This window comes from Festucalex cinctus, chromosome 1, assembly GCF_051991245.1.
Source record: "Festucalex cinctus isolate MCC-2025b chromosome 1, RoL_Fcin_1.0, whole genome shotgun sequence".
Lineage (NCBI taxonomy): Eukaryota > Metazoa > Chordata > Actinopteri > Syngnathiformes > Syngnathidae > Festucalex > Festucalex cinctus.
Window position 1 is genome coordinate 59,201 of NC_135411.1, and position 22,634 is coordinate 81,834.

The following is a 22,634-nucleotide window of genomic DNA, read 5'->3' on the forward strand; positions in this document are numbered from 1 at the left end:
ATTCAAAACTAAAGTAGAAGCCATTCATTGAGACTAGTGTTGTTGCGATACCCTTTTTTTTTGGTCCCCGATTCCAATACCCAGTTTTTTCGTATCGATGCTGGTGCCGTACCGATACCAATGGGGTTTTTAACCACATGAAAATTGAAAAAACTGCCCTACCATTGGTTCAGAACATTCAAGGGCTAATAGGATATCTTGGCTCGGCATGCAGTGAACATGTCACACATCAGTGAATGTCGTGCACACGCAAGAAACAAAATGTTGGACCAAATGTCCAATATTAGTGTCAGAAATAATGGTATCGGCATGTTACTTGTTAGTACTCTGGGCCTCTCCCGAGACCAGTATCGGTATCGGAACAACACTAATAGACTATAATTAAATTGCTTGACAATTTTCTCAATGACTAAAACGAATTTCGAAAACAATACAGTGACGAAAATTCACACAATCCAACCAGAAGGAAGGAAACGTGTGTTGGAGAAAAGGACCACTCAGACACTGTTCAGTGCCACTGCACTTTGTTTAATGTAATTTCATGAATTTATTTCATATTATTTATTTCATTGTGCAGCTATAAGATTAATCTCAAGCAATTATGCACTTTTTATTTAAATGAAAACTAAGTGATATTAGAAAATGCAATTTCTGGAGAAATTGTGGGTGAATGCAGTCAGGGTGAATAAAAACCTGTGGAATGATTAGGAATAATATTGAATGACCTGGAATGCTATACAGTGACCTGGAATGACCTGAACATGCTAAATTTGGAATGGTTTGAATTTATACAGAAATATAGAAGCAGTTGAAGGAAGAAAAATAGCACACAAAAATTAACTAGCAAGAAACAAATTAACAAGACAACAAGAAAGAAGTCGAGTGAGCAATGTAGGAAGGAGCAAGTAATTGAGGAAGCAATGGAGTAAAGAGAGAAAAATTAAGTGAGCAATGAAGTAAGGAGCGTAGAATCGAGTAGCAATGGTGTAAGGAGTGACAAATTGAATCAGCAATGGAGGAGAGATTGAGGACTGGAGTAAGCAATGGAGTCACTTTCTGTTGAAATTGGACTACTTCCTATTGATAGGTCACCTCCTGTTGAAATCGGGCCACTTCCTGTTGAAATTGGACTACTTCCTATTGGTAGGTCACTTCCTGTTGAAATCGGGTCACTTCCTGTTGAAATTGGGGTACTTCCTATTGATAGGTCACTTCCTGTTGAAATCGGGCCAATTCCTGTTGATTCTAAGTCACTTCCAGGTCACTTCCTATTGAAACAGGTCACTTCCGGGTCACTTCGTGTTGAAAACAAGTCAGTTCCTGTTGATTTCAGGTCACTTCCTATTGAAATCAGGTCACTTTCTGTTGAAATTGTGTCACTTCCTGTTGAAATTGTGTCACTTCCTGTTGATTTAAAGCCACTTCTGAGTCACTTCCTGTTCATTTTATGCCATTTCCGGGTCACTTCCTATTGAAATCAGGTCACTTCCTGTTGAAATCGTGTTGCTTCCTGTTGATTTGATGCCACTTCTGGGTCACTTTCTGTTGATTTTAGGCCATTTCCGGGTCATTTCCTGTTGAAATCAGGTCACTTCCTGTTGATTTTTGGCCATTTCTGGGTAACTTCCTGTTCAAATCAACAGGTCACTTCCTATTGAAATCAGGTCACTTCCGGGTCACTTCCTGTTGAAAACAAGTCAGTTCCTGTTGATTTCAGGTCACTTCCTATTGAAAGCAGGTCACTCTCTGTTGAAATTGTGTCACTTCCTGTTGATTTCAGGTCATTTCCTATTGAAATCAGGTCACTTCCTGTTGAAATCGTGTTGCTTCCTGTTGATTTGATGCCACTTCTGGGTCACTTTCTGTTGATTTTAGGCCTTTTCCGGGTCACCCTGTTGAAATCAGGTCACTTCCTGTTGATTTTTGGCCATTTCTGGGTCACTTCCTGTTCAAATCAACAGGTCACTTCCTATTGAAATCAGGTCACTTCCGGGTCACTTCCTGTTGAAAACAAGTCAGTTCCTGTTGATTTCAGGTCACTTCCGGGTCATTCCTGATGAAAACAAGCCACTTCATGTTGAAATCGGGTTATTTCCTGTTGAAATCAGGTCACTTCCTATTCAAGCCGGGGCATTTCCTGGCGAGAATCCCTGGTGTACCAAATCAATTGGCCAAGATGGCCGCCACCCCTAGTGAGACTCTTGGACGTAACTTAATCAATTGGCCAAGATGGCTGCCGCTGAGGGCAGGCGTAGGGTACAAAATAGGAAATTGTGATTAAGGCGTGAATTTTGGAACTAAAAAAGGAGAATTGGTGGACTACATTGAAGTTGGAATGTGGTGAATTGGATGAAGAATGTGGAAGTAAATGTGAAATGTAGAATGTAGGGAGAGGTAGGGTACAAAATGGGGAATTGTCGTAAGGCCTTAATTTTGGAAGTGAAAAAGAAGAGCTCATGGCGTGAATTGGTGGAATATATTGAAGTTGGAACAAAGTGAATCGGATGAAAAATGTGGAAGTAAATGTGAAATGTAGAATCTCTCATTATGAATACATTGGAAAAAAACGTGTAGGAAATCGGGAATTGCGAGTAAGGCGTGAATTTTGGAACAGGAAAAGAGCTCGTGGTATGATTTGGTGGAATATATTGACGTTGGAATGAAGTAAATTGGATGAAAAATGTGGAAGGAAATTTTGAATCTTCCATGAAGAATGCATGAGGAAAAATTGGGTACAAAATCGGGAATTGTGGGTAAGGCGTGAATATTTGGAATATGTTTAAATTGAAAGATGAGAATGGGATGAATCATGTGGAAGTAGGGGTCTTCCAGCCTAACTATGGTTACAAATAGGTGTTTTAATTTTCTATGTAAAAGTTGAAATGTATGCGGATGGACAATATCAACTCAACTCAATTTAGTCGACTTCAATCAATAGAGAGATTAAAATAGTTTTAGATTTGACCTTATATTGGCTGTCAGATTTTTAACAAGGCCAATACTTTTTTTTCCTTTTTCTTTTTGTTTTGTTTTTTGGATGGGCCAATCCGAGTGTGCGGTGGCCCCAAGTCGAGGTGCACTGTAGAAACAATAATGCACATCATCTCACGCTTGAAATTTGACTTGACCAACCCAAATGTGTGTTTGTCTTCTTGTGTCCTGCAGACGTCGCTGAGAAATATCTTCGTCCTGACCAAGAGGACATGAAGCCTCCGAATGTTAAAGAGGAGGAAGAACATCCTTACATCGAAGAGGAAGAAAAGCCCGTTCGTGTCAAAGAGGAGGAGGTTGAGGATGACGTCACCAAGTCATCAATGACCTTCGCCCCTTTAAAGAGTGAAGATGAAGTCATGGGTGAGAGTGAGGAGGGCACAGGGGCGGAGCCTCCAAACAGGATCTTCAATCGTCAAAACATGATTCCAGAAAGTGATGCAGACCACTGGGGATCATCAAAAGCAAAAAGTGATGACATAAGGTCCCTTTCTTCTCATGATGATGATGATAATGATGATAATGTGCATGGTAATGATGAACACGCTGCTGATGATAGGTCGTGTCACACTGACGACAAATCCTGCGAATGTTCTCACTGTGGGAAAACATTGAGTTCAAAAGGAAGTTTGGAAATTCACTTGAGAATACACACTGAGGAAAAACCTTTTTCTTGTTTAGATTGTGGCAAAAGCTTCTCTTGGAAGTCACATTTAACAACACATACAAGAAGACACACTGGGGAAAAACCTTTTTCTTGTTTAGATTGTGGCAAAAGCTTCTTTCGGAAGTCACATTTAACAACACATACAAGAATCCATAGTGGCGAGAAACCTTTTTCTTGCTCAGACTGTGGCAAAAGCTTCTCTCAGAAGTCAGCTTTAACAACACATACAAGAAGACACAATGGGGAAAAACCTTTTTCTTGTTTAGATTGTGGCAAAAGCTTCTCTGGCAAGTCAGATTTAACAACACATACAAGAAGACACACTGGGGAAAAACCTTTTTCTTGTTTAGATTGTGGCAAAAGCTTCTCTCGGAAGTCACATTTAACAAGGCATAAAATAATCCATAGTGGCGAGAAACCTTTTTCTTGCTCAGACTGTGGTAAAAGCTTCTCTTCGAAGTCACATTTAACATTACATTCAAGAACACACACTGGGGAAAAACCTTTTTCTTGTTTAGATTGTGGCAAAAGCTTCTCTTACAAGTCAGATTTAACAATACATACAAGAAGACACACTGGGGAAAAACCTTTTTCTTGTTTAGATTGTGGCAAAAACTTCTTTTTGAAGTCAGATTTAACAACACATACAAGAAGACACACTGGGGAAAAACCTTTTTCTTGTTTAGATTGTGGCAAAAACTTCTTTCGGAAGTCTGATTTAACAACACATACAAGAACACACACTGGGGAAAAACCTTTTTCTTGTTTAGATTGTGGTAAAAGCTTCTCTTCGAAGTCAGACTTAACGATACATACAAGAAGACACACTGGAAAAAAACTTTTTGCTTGTACCCACTGTGGCAAAAGCTTCTCTCAGAAGTCACATTTAACATTACATACAAGAAGACACACTGGCAAGAAACCTTTTTCTTGCTCAGCCTGTGGCAAAAGCTTCCCTGCCAAGTCTGAATTAAGAAGCCACATAAGAACACACACACGGGACAGAAACCATATTCATGCACAAAATGTGTGGAAAGCTTTGCTTCCACCAATTCTTTAACAGCACATGCAAAAACACACACTGGAGAGAAACCGTATTCCTGCTCAGTTTGTGGAAAAAGCTTCTCTTCCATGTCAAATTTAAGAAAGCACACAAGAAGACATGGTGGGAAGGAACCATTCAGTTGCAGTGTTTGTCCTAAAAGATTCTCTTGTAAAAAAGCTTGCTGAGAGACACGAGTCTGCTGGTGAGAATGGCAGCCATCTTTGAAGCTTCAAAAAATGAAGGGAAGTGAGACTGGTGTGCTGTAAAAGTGTCAGTGCATCTTAAAAGTGTAAATGTAATGCTTTCAAAACTACTCAACCTGTAAATATTAAATGTTTGCTGTTAATGTGTTTAAATGTCAATGTATGTTTTTTTTGTACGTAATTTAGGAAGTTATTTTTGTTTGCTTCTAAATGTTGTTATTGGTTGTTTGTTGATGTTTGTTGGTGTTGTGTATTTGCTTGTGTGAAGCACATTGAGTTGCCTTGTGTATGAAATAGAAATAAAGCCACCTTGCAATTTTCCCCAAATAAGCGTCGAGAATACGTTCAGACACACAAAGCCATCTGCGATTAAAAATTTTTGTTGAACAGTGTTATCACTGAAATGATTGATGCAAAAGTCCTATTTTTTTTTTTTTTTTTTTTTCCCCCTTTTTTTGTTGCTAACTCAACCCGAGATCAAACCACCACAGCGCCATGCGAGCTAACACGCCATCTGCTAGTGCATTTTGCACATTTTATCTTTCTATGTAACAATTTTTACATTAGCATACAATATTCAGATGACATGAGAACAAAATTGTGTCCATACCTGGTTTTGATTCTTTCATTTTGCATGTGGTAATATAATTTCTGTTAATGTGGCACTTTTGCCTCTGCAGGCAAATTGTTCTTGTCGTCAAACAACCTTTCATCACATTTTGAAATCAAAATACAAATCAAATGGAGTAGATGCCACCTGGACCTCCGGGCTTCACACACCAGCTCCGTTTCCGGCCACCGCTGCGACTCACAGGCGGCGTTCCGACAAAAATGATCACATTAAGAGAAGCGACAGTACAATGCAATTGCATTTGTACTTCTGAGTGTGGCGCTGATGAGATGATGCTCCCCCTGGTGGGAAGTGTGTGGCAATACCTTACATCCCTAGCCAATCAGCATTAGTGCCCTCCCTACAAATAAGGAGTCAGTTGGTACCTGCCCTCAACTTACTCCTTGGCTCTGAGGTCCGCCTCCTTGACTTCAATGGCTTGTCATCATCAGTCATCACGAACATTTTACCTTCATTGGAAGGTAAGTGTTGCGTCAAAACTTTGCTGAAGGAAAGTGTGAGAGCCACAGATGACAAAAACTGGCCAAAAGTCATTTGTATTACTTGCAGTACAAATAAATGTTGCATATATTGTAGTGATTAGAACATAATTCACCCACGGAACGTTGGGACGAAGGGGGAGTTTGTTGGGATGAAAGGATGAAAGGATAAAAGAACAAAATGTTGGTAGGTCTGTGAGCCTCGCGCAGAGTGAGTTGTTGTTGCTGTTGATGATGTCAATAAAACGCCAGTCTTTGGCTCTGGGCTTCAACACTCCGCCTCCAACTCCCGTCACTACTCGCTACATTGGTGACCCCGACATCCGCCTCGTTGACGTTTCCGAGGCTGAGAATTTGATCGAATTGAGCGACATGGCGAACTCCGCTGATCTCAAGTTACCGGAGTTTTGGGAGTCGGCCGCGGCGACGTGGTTTGTACAAGCTGAAGCTCAGTTTGCCATCCGGGGAATTACGGACGATTCCACGCGCTACTACCACGTCGAGGCCACGCTCGGGAGCTCCACGGCGGCCAGAGCTACGGCGCTAGCGAACACTACCATCTCCGAGCCACGTGCTCTGGCGGAGGAAGCTGACCGCTTTTTCCTGGCCACCCAGCGTCACAACCACGAGGTCTTGGCCTCTGCACGCGCCTTCCCGGTCCCGGCAGCCGCAACGGCACCTCATAAGGTACGCGCTGCCGTGGATGGCCGATCGGCCCCTGGCTTATGCTATTTTCACGCACGTTTTGGTACCAAGGCGAAGAGGTGCCGCGCCCCTTGCTCCTTTGTTGCGTCGGGAAACGGCGACGCCTCCACTCAGTTGCAGCTGTGAGTGGGGGCGCAGAGTGCCGGCTGCTGTTTATCATGGACACCCTCTCCAGACTCAAGTTCCTCTGTGACTCCGGCGCCCGCAGAAGCGTGTTACCTGCCTCGGCTGAAGATGCTGCCGGGGGCACTCACGGCCCGCACCTGTCAGCGGCCAACGATGCACCGATCCGGACCTACGGCACTAGGACAGAATGTGTCTTTGGTGTGCCCTCCATCCAATGCCTCGGCCACCTCATCAACGAGGACGGCGCCACCCCGCTCCCGGCAAAAGTGGAAGCTGTTGCCGCTTTTCCTCGACCCCGGACGGCCCAGGGTCTTCGGGAGTTCCCCGGGATGGTGACTTTTTACCACAGGTTCATCCGCCTCTTCCGCTTCATCCTGGAGGGCCGTGAGTTCACGGTCTTCGTCGATCACATGCCGCTCGCCTTCTCCATGTCGAAGCTGTCCGAGCCGTGGTCCGTGCGGCAACAGCGACAGTTGCCGTTCATATCTGGATACACCACGGACATCCGACATATCGCTGGCAAGGACGACGTGGTCGCGGATTGTCTGTCCAGGGCAGCCGTCAACACGGTACAGCTGGGCCTCGACTTTTCCCGGATGGCGGCCGACCAGGCTTCCGACCGTGACACCCAGTCGCTTCGGGGCTAAGACACCGAGTTGCAAGTTAAACCGGCTCATGTTGACCTGGCCGGACAATTGGACGTGCCCCGCGCCCCCCGCCGCGGCCGCCCCCCTGGGCTGCGCCTTGTGGACCGTGTGGGGTCCCTTCTAGTTGTTCCTGCATCCCCGCCAGTTGGTGCGAGGGACTGTTCTGGTGTTTCTGCTGTGTCCCTCCCGCCCTCGCTCCCTGGGTCCTGTACCCGCAGGGGTCGGGCAGTTTTGCCGCCCCGTCATCCGGAGTTTGATTGTGGGTGAATTCTGGGGGGGCTTGTCTAGTGATTAGAACATAATTCACCCACGGAACGTTGGGACGAAGGGGGAGTTTGTTGGGATGAAAGGATGAAAGGATGAAAGGATAAAAGAACAAAATGTTGGTAGGTCTGTGAGCCTCGCGCAGAGTGAGTTGTTGTTGCTGTTGATGATGTCAATAAAACGCCAGTCTTTGGCTCTGGGCTTCAACACTCCGCCTCCGACTCCCGTCACTACTCGCCACAATATCAATAATATATCAGATACTGTACCAAACATTTACTACTAACTAAGACAAGTAATTAAACTCATAACATTTGGTGGTTTAAATCTCATCCCAGATAATAAACTTTCAGTTTACCTCAAAATGCTTGTTCAACTTTGATGGCGAATTTTTAAACTGCACATCCACTTCAATAAACTGGTGCCATTTAAAACTTTGCAATTATATCGGGAACAAAACATTGAAAAAGGGAATGAAACTTTCCAACTGCAGCAAAAAATATATAAAAAATGGCGGCATCTGTCGATGCCTTGATGACAATGCTTGCTTTGAAGCCTCCGCACAGTTTCCAGCAGCCAATCATAACGCAGCGGGGGCGTGTCCTGCCTGACTTAACTTCCGCCGCACTTCCGCAGGTCTTCTGTACTGTGTGGGCTGTCGGCTATCCAGCTCAGTGCTCTCAGTCTAGTTAGCTTAGCTTAGTTTAGCTTAGCTTAGCTTAGCTCGCTAGCCGCTAACAAAGAGAAGCACATAACACGTGGTCAGGAAGAGACCAAGTGTGACTTTGTTGGCATTATTGTGCCAAAATGTCGGCGAAAACGACACCAAAGGACGAGGAGGAACATTTTGGAGTCAAAGAAGAGAACGAGCAACATTTTCAACCGCTGGACGATGTTTGCGAGCAGCCTCGAATTGTGCTACACGCAGCAGGTTTGTACACTTATTACTCAGGTCCAGGATACTATTTTATTAAAACGGTGTTTCCCCACATACATTTTTTTTTTTTTTTTTTTTACAATATTACCACATTAATCTTTTTGTCATGATTACTGCATTATTACATTCAACTGCTGTTGCAACCACTGTTCATTTTGACAAGAAATTTCAATTTAGTTTGTCCTTTGACCAAAATTTATCAAAGTTTTAGTCGTAATTTAGTCCTCTGATTGTATTTTAGTATTAATCCAATTTTAGTATTGACATTTTAGTCACCATACATTTCAACGTTTATGCAGAAAATTATAACACGCCTATTTGGAACTGTAGTTTAACACGCAAGACACATTTCACACAATGGTGTCTTTATTGTTTCAATGAAACGTGTTTAACTGACAATAATATGACTTAGTTTTCACCTGAATAAAAAAAAAAAAGTGCACAATTAAATTGCTTGAGATTAATCTTACAGCTGCGCAATGAATGTGACCATGTTTGAACATTGAACAAAGTGCAGTGAACACTGAACAGTTTCTGAGTGGTTCTTTTCTCCAATTCGCGTTTCATTCATTCTGATTGGATTGTGTGAATTTTCGTCACTGCGTTGTTTTTATTTTCGTTTTAGCCATTGACAAAATTGTCAGTCAATTTTAGTTGTAGTAATCGTCTCAATGAGTGGCTTCTATTTTAGTTTCCGTTTAATTTTTGTCTGGAAAAAAAAAAAGTGTCACAAAAATCATGACAATTTTTTGTTGACGAAATTATCACTGGTTGCCACTGTAGCATTCATGAACTCAACTTTATTTATAAAGCGTCTTGAAAACAGGCATTGCTGTATACAAAGTGCTGTACATTAAATATAAATCGGTTGTGCAGTCAAGAATAAGGTAACAAAACAAGAACAAAGCAAACATTTTGAAGTGTGTATAAAGTTTTTGTGGTTTTTTTTTTCCAAGTAAATACATTTTACATCAGTAAATTAATAATAGGCAAGTGAATAAATAAATAAATAAATAAATACATAGATAAATAAGTAGAATAAACATCAAAACACCAAAAACAATGTTCAGTTTCATGGTGCGCCAAAAGCCAAAGAATACAGATGTGTTTTAAGACGTGTTTTAAAAGAGGATAAAGAGGGGGACTGCCTAATATTTTGTGGAAGGTCGTTCCAAATGGAGGGACCGGCGGCAACAGCAAAGGCTCGATCTCCTCTAAGCCTCCGCTTTGCCCTCAGTACCTCCAATTGAGTTCCGGTCTGCTGACCTGAGGCACCGAGCATGTGCGTAGGGCTGCAAGAGCTCAGTGAGATAAGGTGGCGCAAGACCATTTAGAGATTTAAAAACAAAATTCAAGAATCTTAAAGTGGACTCTAAATTTTACGGGCAGACAATGAAGAGAGGCCAGGATTGGGGTTATGTGCTCCCTCTTACGGGCACCAGTAACGAGCAGCAGTATTTTTGGATTGAGGACAATCAAAGACAATCAATTCCATTTCGTCAATCAGTGTTGAGTTTATTTGGGGATATGTGTGAACTGCGCAGGAGATGACACATGAAAATAGAATGAAACGGGTACGTTTAATGAAGTAGAATTATTTAATTAACAGTTATAAGCGGTTATGAAACACAGTCCGTGTTCCCCTCCGCGAACCTGGCTGACATCCCGCTCGTGAATGCGTCTGATTATCCTTCTTTTACACAAATAAAAACCGTTAGTATTCCTCATCGGAGGACGTTGCCGAAAAATTATGATTTGACGAGGGGTTCGTGACCTGGTTAAAATAGTCCGTGTGCCGCGTCATCCTGTGCTGCCAGCATGTGAGAAGTGCTAATTTCGTCAACGAATAATTTTCAGCATGAAATGTTTCTTTCAGATCAAAATTAAACAAAAACTAAAATAGAAGCAATTCATTGACATGATAACTAAAATTGACTGACACTTTCATCAATGACTAAAAGGAAAATGAAAACAATACAGTGACGAAAATTCACACAATCCAATCAGAAGGAATGAAACGCGGGTTGGAGAAAAGAACCACTCAGAAACTGTTCAGTGTTCACTGCACTTTATTTAATTTAATTATTTTTTTTTAATTGTATTTATTATTGTGCAACTGTAAGATTAATCTCCAGCAATTCTGTACTTTTTTTTTTATTTAGGTGAAAACTTAAGAGAAACATCTCCTGGATGCAACTGGGACGCATCATCAGTGATGTAGCCTGGGTTCATTGAGTGTTTCGGGTCTCGCAACATCAGACACTCTTGCCCAGGTGACCCAGCCGAGGTTGATCAAGCCTCAGCTTGCGTCCCAGTAGCAGTCCACGGATCTGCCCTTTTGAGCCATAGCCACCTGGTGGCTTTCTCTGCGGCTTCACTAACTGACTTAATGGCCTTCTTCCTGGCCGCCCCTGATACACCCAAACGTCCTAGGACTTTGCAGAAGGATCGACCAGCAAAGCCTCTGCAGCCAACTTCGTCTCATAGAAAATATTCCAGCCCCTACCCCTGAATTCCTCCACCAGTTCCTGGTACTTTGCACGTTTCCTCTCATTGGCTTCCTCCATGCGCTCTTCCCAGGATACCGTGAGTTCCAGCATGATCAGGTGTCTTGAAGCCTCAGAGGTAATGATCATGTCTGGCCGGAGAGATGTTGCTGCGATGTGCTGGGGGAACTTTAGCTGTTTTCCCAGGTTTGACTTGCAACTGCCAATCCGAGGCAGTGTGGAGTAGTCCTCTTGCTGTCTGTGGACATGCCTGGGGTCTCTCTCCTGCCTTGATGAAAGGGACTGCCCTGCTCGGAGCTTTGTGATGTGTGTTCGTGCTGATTGCCAGGGCTTTGCTCTCAGCAACTGCTTTCAGAACCTGGTCATGGCGCCAGCGATAGCGACCTTCAGCCAGGGACTTTGGGCAGCTGCTGAGGAGATGTTCCAAAGAGCCTCCTCCAGAGCAAAGGGGACAGGTGGGTGTCTCACTCTTCCCCCACACATGAAGGTTCGTTGGGCTCGGGAGGGCGTCGTAAACTGCCTGCACAAGGAACCGGACGCGGTGGAAGTCTGCCTGCATGATGTTCGACCAGGTCACTTTGCGCTGTAACACGCTCTCCCACCTTGTCCATGCCCCCTGCTGCCGGAGTCCAACTGCCATGCTCACTCGCTCTTCCTCCACACCTGCTCGGACCTCTTCCTGGAGTAGCTGATGTCTCTCCTTTCCCTGGGCCTGGCTCACTTGGGTCTTTGGGAAGTAGCCCAGGCCTGCTCTCCCCGTTGCCAAAACCCCTACCAGCGCTTTCTGCCTTAGGCGTGACTCTGCCACCTCCACTGCTTTCTCAGCTCTCCACTTCCTTCCGGTTCTCACTTCGATCCCTGCTGATGACACCTTGTTGTCCCTGGAATCCCTATACTGTCGAGCCTCTCTTGTACGTGCCCCCTTGAACTCTTCAGTGAGCCCACCGAGGGGTAGCTGGAGGGTGTTGCTTGTCCCGTACAGGGCAGCGCTGATGAGGCTGCGGGGAAGTCCCAGCCACTTTCGAAGAAAGCCACTGATCTTCCTTTCGAGAGACTCCACAGTTGTTAACGGGACTGCATAAACAAGGAGAGGCCACAAGACTCTGGGCAGGATGGAGTGCTGGTAGATCCAGGCTTGAAATCTTCCAGGCAGGCCAGACTTGTCCACCTTGGTGAGCCACGCTCCCAGTTGTTCACCAGACTCCTGTATGGTAGCAGATTATCTCAAAGTTGCATCAAAGAGCTTCCCCAGGCTCTTAACTGGCTGTTCCGAGATTGTCGGGATCTCGGTTCCCGAGATCGAAAACCGGAACTTGTCCATCACCTTCCCCCTCTTCAGAACCATGGACCTTGACTTGGAGGGCTTGAAGCTCATCCTCGCCCATGTGATGTGTCTCTCCAAACCCTGCAGGATCCACCTGCACCCTGGGACAGATGTTGTGGTGATGGTAAGGTCATCCATGTAGGCTCTTATGGGAGGCTGGCGAACACCTGCTCTGGATAGGGGCCCTCTACAGTTATAAGTTATATTATTGTCAGTTCAATATGTTTCATTGAGACAATAAAGACACTGTTGTATTAAATACGTCTTATACGTGCCGCCCCTACTTTGTACACAGATGTTTGGTAAAGCGATTTTCCCCCTGTGCTATTTTGATCGACAAATTGGCTGCACTAATGTAGCAAGGGGGAAATATTGAACCTCACCATTCCCCATTTCATCTCGTCACTGGACACGTGGTGAAGGAGCGCACACCCTCGAGATGAATGGATTCTTAAAAAAAAAAAATATATATATATATATATATATATATATATATATATATATATATATATATATATATATATATATATATATATATATTCAATTGTGACAGTACTCTGAACTCACACTTGAAATTTGACTTGACCAAACCAAATGTGTGTTTTGTCTTCTTGTGTCCTGCAGACGTCGCTGAGAAATATCTTCGTCCTGACCAAGAGGACATGAAGCCTCCGAATGTTAAAAAGGAGGAAGAACATCCTCACATCGAAGAGGAGGAAAAGCCCGTTCGTGTCAAAGAGGAGGAGGTTGAGGATGACGTCACCAAGTCACCAATGACCTTCGTCCCTTTAAAGAGTGAAGATGAAGACGAGGATGGGGAGGCGGAGCTTCCAAGCAGCAGCTCAACTCGTCAACACATGACGACAGAAGGTGATGCAGACCCCTGGCGACCACCACAAGCACAAAGTCATCATGACATCAGGGCTAGAGATAGACCGATATGTTTTTTCAGGACCGATACCGATGGAGATTATTAGTCGTCAAGGAGGCCATTAACCGACATTTGAAGTCGATATTCATTTACAGTAAAGGGGGGGGGGGTATTGGTGTCAATTTTTTTCTAAAATACAAAAGCCAATCTTGATTCTGTTGTATCGTCTAAAAAAGTGACATGGAAACTTAAGCAAGTAAACACCATATTGCTCAAGTTTTTGTCAGTAAATATTTTTCCCCAAAATTTAAAAACGCCTGCAATATTAAACGTTGACATTTCTGGTCACAAAAACAAATGGTTCAGAAGATTCCCAGGGTCAGTAGCATCTCTTATAAAGTGAACTGAAAATTTCAATAAATAGCTCCCACAAAGGTTTCCCTCAGAAGTCAACGTTTGCAATAAACAAAAGAACACAAACTGGTGAAAAACCTTAGATCATCCTTTGATCCATAGTCAAAGTGCTCCATGTGCAGTGTTGTCGCCAAACTTTTTTTTTTTTTTTTTTTTTTTTGGGATTGGCCAATCCGAGTGTGTGGTGGGCCCAAGTCGAGGTGCCACTGTAGAAACGATAATACACATCAACTCACGCTTGACCAACCTAAATTTGGGTTTGTCTCTTTGTGTCCTGCAGACATTGGTGAAAAATATCTTCGTCCTGACGAACAGGAACTGAAGTCTCATGTGAAAGAGGAGGAGGAAGAGCATCCTTATTTTAAAGAGGAAAAAAATCCCCTTTGCGTCAAAAAAGAGAAGGTTGAGGATGACGTCACCAAGTCACCAATGACCTTCGCCCCTTTAAAGAGTGAAGATGAAGTCAAGGGTGAGAGTGAAGAGGGCAGAAGGGCGGAGCCTCCAAACAGCATCTCAACTCCTCAAAACATGACTCCAGAAAGTGATGCATACCATTGGGGATCATCACGAGCAAAAAGTGATGACACAAGGTCCGTTTCTTCTCATGATGATGATGATGATGATTTTGATTATGACGATGACGACGACGACGACGATGATGATGATGATGATTATGATTATGATCTGGATGGTAATGGTGAACACCCTGATGGTGAGAGGTCATGTCACACTGACAACAAATCCTGGGAATGTTCTCACTGTGGGAAAACAATGAGTTCAAAAGGAGGTTTGAACATTCACTTGAGAAGACACACTGGAGAAAACACTTTTGTTTGTACACACTGTGGCAAAAGGTTTTCTCAGCGGTCAGATTTAAAAACACACACAAGAAGGCACACTGGGGAAAAACCCTTTGCTTGCACATACTGTGGAAAAAGGTTTTCTCAGCAGTCAATTTTAACAAGACATACAAGAACGCACACTGGGGAAAAACCTTTTGCTTGTACAAACTGTGCCAAAAGGTTCGCGCGGAAGTCACATTTAACAGCACATGCAAGAACACACACTGGGGAAAAACCCTTTTCTTGCTCAGTTTGTGGTCAATGCTTCTCTCACAACTCAGATTTAATAACACATACAAGAAGACACACTGGCGAGAAACCTTTTTCTTGCTCATGCTGTGGAAAAAGTTTCCTTCACAAAGGATATTTAAAAAGACACATAAGAAGCCACACAGGAGAGAAACCGTATTCCTGCTCAGATTGTGGAAGAAGTTTCTCTTACATGTCAAATTTAAGAAAACACACAAGAACACATGAGCTGCTTTGACACCAGCAAGACCAGGAACTTTGAGTTTTGGGGAAAGGGAGTTCTTGGTTGTAAAAGTTCAGCTGGGAAGTTAGAATTGTGTTTCCACGACGTCTTTGAGTTCTCGGTAATTAATTCAAATGAGTTTGATTGAGCCCAGCTGATGTAAAAACAACGCCCCCAAATTTGACCAATCAGCCGTGGACATTGCAGCCCGCCCCCTCAAAGTTCCTGCCTGGCTCAGCAAGACCCTGCTGCCGAGATAGCACTTGGATGCCACCTGGGGAATTTAATTAGGGAAATGAGGGAAATGAGGGAGGGGAGGGAAATGAAATAGAGGTGGTTCATACATATAAGTATCTTGGTATTTTGCTTGACGACACTTTGACTTTTAAACCCCATGTTGAGAACCTCGTGAAGAAACTCAAACTAAAATTGGGTTTCTTATTTCGGAATAAATGTTGTTTTTCTTTTAAGGTCAAAAAGCGTCTTGTCACCAACCTTTTTATCTGTTTTAGATTATGGGGATGTGTTGTATATGAATGCTTCAGCTCAGTGTCTGAGTAAGATTGACTCTGTATATCATGCTGCTTTGAGGTTTGTTACAAATTGTAGAGCCTTGACCCATCACTGTCAACTGTACTCTCGAGTGGGATGGCCTCCTTTGTCCACCAGGAGGTTGACTCACTGGTACTTTTTTATTTACAAGGCTATTCTTGGACTGCTGCCCTCTTATATTTGTAATTTAATCACATTGAAAAGTGTTGATTCTTATGGTCTGCGTTCCAATGATCTTTTGTTGCTCTCTGTTCCATTTGCCCGCACTGAGCTGGGGAAAAAGGCTTTTGTCTTCTCTGCCCCTTCTGCATGGAACATGTTGCAAAAGGACTGGAAACTAACGGAACTTGTTTCATTGAACGATTTTAGATCCAGATTAAGAGCACTTGAGACGGCCTCATTGATTTGTAACTGTTTTATATAATTTTTATGTGATTGTAAGTGAAACTTTTATTTGTAACTGTAATATAAACTGTTTTGCTGCCTCTTGGCCAGGACTCCCTTGAAAAAGAGGTTCTTAATCTCAACGGGACTATCCTGGTTAAATAAAGGTTAAATAAAAAAAAAAAAAAAAAATTAACCTGGTAATTGTTGTTGGTGGAAAAACACCTAAACTGAATTTTACCAAGGTCAACTGAAAAGTTATCCAAAAGTTCCGACGGTGGAAAAACCCGTATAGTGAGAACTGAGAAGGAACCATTCAGTTGCAGTGTTTGTGTTAAAAGATTCTCTCGTAAAAAGCTTGCAGAGAGACACGAGTGTGCCGGTGACAATAGCAGCCATCTTTGAAGCTTAAAAAAATGAAGGGAAGTGAGTCTGGTGTGCTGTAAAAGTGTCAGTGATTTTGAATTAAAAACAAGAGTGTAGGAAATATTTAATCCCTCCCTGATTTTGAGACTTTTCATACTAAGTGTCATGTTTTGGTTTTGTGGGGGGTGGGATTTTGTTTCTTTTGGTGTTTTTGGTTGTTTGTCATGTGTTCCTTGTCTCTTCCCTTGTCCCGTTATGTCAAACCACGTCCACCTGAGTGTGTCTTCCCTTCCCAGTGTATCCACCAATCAGCTTCCCTTGCCACTTGTGTCTTGCCCAGCTGTGTCTAGTCATTGTCAATTAGCCTGTGTGTATTTAGTCCCCTGTTTTCCGTTCGGTTCTTGGGGGAGTCATTGTGCCTGTTCATGTTCATGTCCCTCTTTTCCATGCCTTGTGTTTGTTTTTGATCTTGTTGATTTTTTTCCATAGTCCCTTGTTTACATTTTTTGTTAATTAAATCCCCTTTTTTACTTGCATCCCTGCCTTGCCCTGTTTTTGTTGCTCCCTGCATTTGGGTCCTACCTCCAACACCCCCACACCTTGACACTAAGTATGTGTGTATGTTTGTGTATATTTACACGCACCCACCTCTGGAGATGGGGAGCGCCGGGCATAGCTCGAAGAGGCTCCATTGTTGAGGCGGCCAATCGGAGCTGCGGCCGTAAGGTGGTTGGTGCCTGTCGCGGCGAGAATCCTCAAACCACCAGTGGTCAGGATGCTGTCAAGCTGAAGAAGGAGTCCTATCGGGCCTTTTTGGCCTGTGGTACTGCGGAGGCAGCTGTCAGTTACCGGCTGGCCAAGCGGAACGCGCCTTCGGCGGTCGCTGAGGCAAAATCTCGGACATGGGAGGAGTTCGTTTGAGGTCATGGAAAATGACTTCCGGACGGCTTCGAGGAAATTCTGGTCCACCATCCGGCGTCTCAGGAGAGGAAAGCAGTTCACTATTAACACTGTGTATAATGGAGATGGTGTGCTGCTGACTTCGACTAGGGACGTCGTGAGTCGGTGGGAAGAATACTTAGAAGATCTCAATTGCACCAACACGTCTTCCTTTGAGGAAGCAGTCTGGCGAATCTGAGGTGGGCTCTCCTATCTCCGGGGTCAAAGTGACTGAGGTGGTTGGAAATCTCCTCGGTGGCAGGGCCCCGGGGTTGGATGAGATCCGCCCGGAATTCCTAAAGACTCTGAATGTTGTGGGGCTGTGGTGGTTGACCCACCTCTCACGCTCCTTGGTAAATAATTTGCAAAGCTATTGCTCAAGATTTATTTATTTTTTGCATTTTTATATATTTTAGTTTTGGTTTTAAGGTATTTGCAAAGACAAAGGGCAAGGTTAAAATGTTAATTTACAATGATTGTCGCAAACGGAGCCGGGCGAATTTGTCGGCTGCGTGACGTCACTCTCGCGGGTTTTGACAGCCCGTACGTATTTTTATTAGTATTAGTATTAGTAGAAGTAGTAGTAGTATTCACTAACTCACTCACAGACGCTTACATGTGTAAATGAGTGAGTGGGAAAAAAAATCCATGCGTGCTTTCAAATTGCTGCGGGAGTGACGTCACGCAGCCGACAATTTCGCTCTGCCCTGTTTGCGACACGTCAGATTACCTCAAAATGGCGAATCTGAGGTGGGCTCTCCTATCTCAACTTTGATGGCGAATTTTTAAACTGCACATTCACCACAAAAAAATGGAACTTTTTTTTTTTTTTTTTTTTTTTTTTTCATCAATCAAATTTAAACTTTACAATTGTATAATAATACCGAAAAAGGGAATGAGACTTTCGATTCCAACCGCAGCAAAAATGGCGACATCTGCCGATGACTTGATGACAATGCTTGCTCGGAAGCCCCCGGACAATTTCCAGCAGCCAATCGTAACGCAGCGGGGGCGTGTCCTGCCTGACTTCCGCCGCACGTCTACTTTTCCTTCACGTGCTCACTGCCGTGGCCGGCGGCCACATCGCGTTTCATCAGACGTCCTCTGCGAATTCATTCTTTCTTATTTGGTGTTGGACTGAACACACAGGACTCCCATCACCATTTTGAAGGTCTGCGACACCGTTTATTAAATGTCGGCGTGTGTTTAAACTCGTCTCGGTGCGCGTTGATGCTTCTCGGCCGAGTTAGCTTAGCTTAGCTTAGCTTAGCTTAGCTTAGCTTAGCTTGCTAGCCGCTAACAAAGAGAAGCACACAACACGTGGTCAGGAAGAGACCAAGTGTGAGTTTGTTGGCATTATTGTGCCAAAATGTCGGCGAGAACGACACCAAAGTACGAGGAGGAACTCTTTGGAGTAAAAGAAGAGGACGAGCAACATTTTCACCTGCTGGACGATGTTTGCGAGCAGCCTCGAATTGTGCTACACGCAGCAGGTTTGTACACTTTTTTTTATGACTCTCCCTTGCTACTGTATAGCGTTAAAAAAAATTCACTGCAGTCCGCATTACTGTGCACAGTAATTCAATTCAACTGTTATTTTAAAGAGTGAAATAAATTGATTTGATTGGTTGATTCCGGACAGGGGCCGATTATACAGTCATGACAGTCATACCAATGTATCTGACAAGACGTGTGCGATTTTAAGAACACTTAGGTGCACAATAAGACTGTATTAAAACGGTGGTACAATACTACAAATTAATTTTTTTTGTCGGTATACATATCCCTGTTTCCCATATATATATATATATATATATATATATATATATATATATATATATTACTAAACAGTCACAGTTTTGTCATGATTACTGCATTATTACATTCCACTGCTGTTGCAACCAGTGTTAATTTTGACAAGAAATTTTAATTTAGTTTAGACTAAGTATTAAAACGGTGGTACAATACTACAAATTAATTTTTTTTGTCGGTATACATATCCCTGTTTCCCACATACATTTTTTTTTTTTTTTTTTTACAAAAAAGTCACAGTTTTGTCATGATTACTGCATTATTACATTCCACTGCTGTTGCAACCAGTGTTAATTTTGACAAGAAATTTTAATTTAGTTTTAGTTATAGTCTTTTGACTAAAATTAACAAGTTTGAGTCATAATTTAGTCTTCTGATTGTATTTGTTTTGATCCAATGTTAGTCGACTAAATTCACAGTTTAGTCTATTTTCCTTCAGCATACGTTTAAACTTTTATACAGAATATTATAGCACACCTATTTGTGACTTTAGTTTAACACGCAAGACACATTTCATACAATGGTGTCTTTATTGTTTCAATGAATCATGTTCAACTGACAATAGGTCGCTTGCACATCGTAATGCATCATGGGAATTTTTTCTTCGGGCGCCATATTGGGAGTCCGCCGGTTCACAAGGTACACTCGCGAGTTACACGGTAGAGCTTATCAACCTGTCATTTTCGCAGTATTTTCACGATTTTCCGGAAGATCAAAAACAACGATACAGGCAGAAGGTGTCTCTGTGTGGCGGGATTGATCCTAATTACGTCCTGACCAAGGGTGATTTTTTTTTTTTTGACGGAGAAAGCTTGCTGGCCAAATGTGACATCTCTGGACATCTTTCACTACCTCGTGTTGACAACATGCTCCATAACACGCCAACAAATCCCTGGAGGCTTACAATTATTTTGTAAGCGGGTGGATACAGAGTGTAAACTTTAACATCGCATCAGAAGAAACGGTTGCACGTAAGTAAACCACATGGTGTTGGTAATTCTGCACACAAAAATGTTGATTTGTTCTCAGGCTTCCTGTTATTGTGTTTACATGCACAGCTGGGTTTACCTGATGTAGTTTTTCTAATAATTTTATAACAGGCAAATATGGCAGAGCGTATAAGAATAAAAAGTAACTATGCACAGCCTCCCCGTGGCTTAAATTTAATGCTACCCTTTCACTAGTTACATGTTACTTAACTTATTCTAAATGGTTAAGGTTAACCACTCTCAGAGGACGTATTTTTAGTTTCAGTTTCCAGCACAATAAAACGTGTTCATGGTAACTACTGAGCATACTGACAGCTTTTCTTATGATCTCACGGTTAAGGAGGCTGTCACAACACCCAATTTCTGTCTGGTGCCGGATGGCAACAATTCCCATCACTTGTCACGACAACACCAATATTATTACCAGGTATGTATGGTGTCACTTTTTGTAGTTTCTTATTTAATTCTATGTTTCATATTTTCATTACAATGTTTGTAATATTTTCAGATTCAGGCACAGATGAGTTTAACTGGACGGGACTTCTGCGGCTTTGTGGTGTGGACAAAGTGTGATTGAGCGAGTCCACCCAGATCGCTCGTTTTGGCCAGCTGGAAAAGCCAGTGTTTTTTTTTCCAAAATCCCCTCCTTACCTGAACTGCTCGGGAGAGCATTTACTAGATCAGCAGTGGACTTCCAGTGTTCCTGCTCAGCCGCTGTCACCTACCACTTGCTCATGTACTTCAAAGATGCGGAATAAAGTAGTTTTTTGTGCTGCAGCAGATTGAAAAATCAAATGATATCACTTGAAGTGTGCCAATCTAGACTACCAAAAGGACAGTGGTTTTGTGACAAGTGTGAAACAAGGATTATTGGGAAAACTGTAACACAGTACTGGTACTTGTCTTACATTAAACACATTTAAAAGAGAGCAACTTTTTCCTCTGTACATAGTATAATGAAAGTCATTGCGTACCCCATCAACATTACATCATACCGTCATCTCAGGATGGTAGGCACCTGTGCTAAAATAAACTACATTAATCAACAGTTCAATTTTATCCCTGAAATTACTACATCGAATCATTATTCACTTCATTTTTTGTGCTTTTAGAAATAATAGAGATTTATGCCATTACTTTAAGAGGGACCATATTGCACATTGAGTCAAATCCTGTCATTTGTATTATGTATAGCTTTGTAAACAAACCCAACAATAGAATTTGTATAATCGCTGCCTTTATTAGCTCCAAACAAACAGTCGCATGTTGTCCTCCTCCAATGCTTTGATGCTCGCCTTCGTTTCCATCATGTCATTGGCAATCAAGTCGGTGTGGCATGAGATCCCTAAAGAAATAATAAAACACACACACAAACAAACACATACATTCACTCATCATACAATATATCATGTAATGAATTCTGAGTGGCATACCAGAGTCAATGATGTCAGCAGTACTTGAGGGTACAGGTTACTGGAGCCATCTGGCTGCATAACTGCAACAAACTCTCTGCCACTTCGAGTCGTCTTTTCTTTGCTTGTCTCTCCTGTGCACGTTCATATCTTGGCACCGACTGGGCTGAGACATAGATGTAACTTGGGACCCAACTTTAATGTTGGAGCCCAGTCGGGATGATTGGACAGAAAAACGGGCGCAGGGCGACCTGTTAAAATAAACAAATATATAAACAAATAAAATATGGAAAGACTGGTTATTTTGCCGCAGTAGGGTGGCCGTGAATAAGTTCTTTAGCATGATGTGTAGGCTACCGGGGGTCTGTTTACTTGCATCACCCCCTTCTGTCTCTTTTTTCCAAGTTTACATTTTGCCACCAAAAAATACATGTTATCGGCATTAAGAGCCCAAGACTAATCAATCCAATTTCAGCAGTAAACACTTTGCACTGGCACTACTTGGGTGAAAATGTTCGATGTTAGCTTTCGGCTAACGTCCGCTAGCCAGCTTGTACTACCGAACTTGCTTGCTCATGAATCCAAAACATAAGCAACTTGCCCATATATGCGCGGTCGAAACGTTATTAATCCTCATGCATTAAATTAAATAAAGGTAAACAAGCTTACCGCTCACAAAGTGATCGCTGCACACACGAGCCCAAAGTAACGACTTCCCTCCGGAGTCCGCACTCCTCTGTCTCCAGGCCCTGGTTCCTAATTATTTTCGGAATTCGGAAGAAAGGCCGACCATTTTCCCCCTTGGCTTTGTTCGAACAGCCAACGATGCAGCAACAATGTACCATTTTAAACGCAGACAACAAACGTGATAGATACGTGTTAGACCGAATCGCTACGTAAATGGAGGCCACCCAGCATGGCGACTACGAGAAATCCGAGGCGGAAGTGACGACACGTGCAAGCGACCTATAATGTAACTTTTCACCTGAATAAGAAAAAGTGCATAATTTAAATTGCTTGAGATTAATCTTACAGCTGCACAATTTATGTTTATG

At 42.8% G+C, this 22,634-nt stretch overlaps 2 long non-coding RNA genes and 1 pseudogene across 2 annotated transcripts; 2 read left to right on the plus strand and 1 right to left on the minus strand.

The window, feature by feature from the left end:
- The window catches only part of LOC144006136 (uncharacterized), a 38,685-nt pseudogene extending 21,816 nt beyond the window's left edge, over positions 1-16,869 (plus strand).
- A 2,802-nt stretch (positions 16,870-19,671) lies between these two features.
- LOC144012535 (uncharacterized) lies at positions 19,672-20,944 on the plus strand. The gene is made up of 3 exons (XR_013282142.1): positions 19,672-20,149; positions 20,508-20,594; positions 20,676-20,944. It is a non-coding gene; the product is annotated as an uncharacterized LOC144012535 (long non-coding RNA).
- A 443-nt stretch (positions 20,945-21,387) lies between these two features.
- Positions 21,388-22,539, minus strand: LOC144012524 (uncharacterized). Its single transcript, XR_013282141.1, has 2 exons — positions 21,601-22,539; positions 21,388-21,512 (listed from the first exon to the last, which is right to left on the minus strand). It is a non-coding gene; the product is annotated as an uncharacterized LOC144012524 (long non-coding RNA).
- Positions 22,540-22,634: the final 95 nt, after the last annotated feature.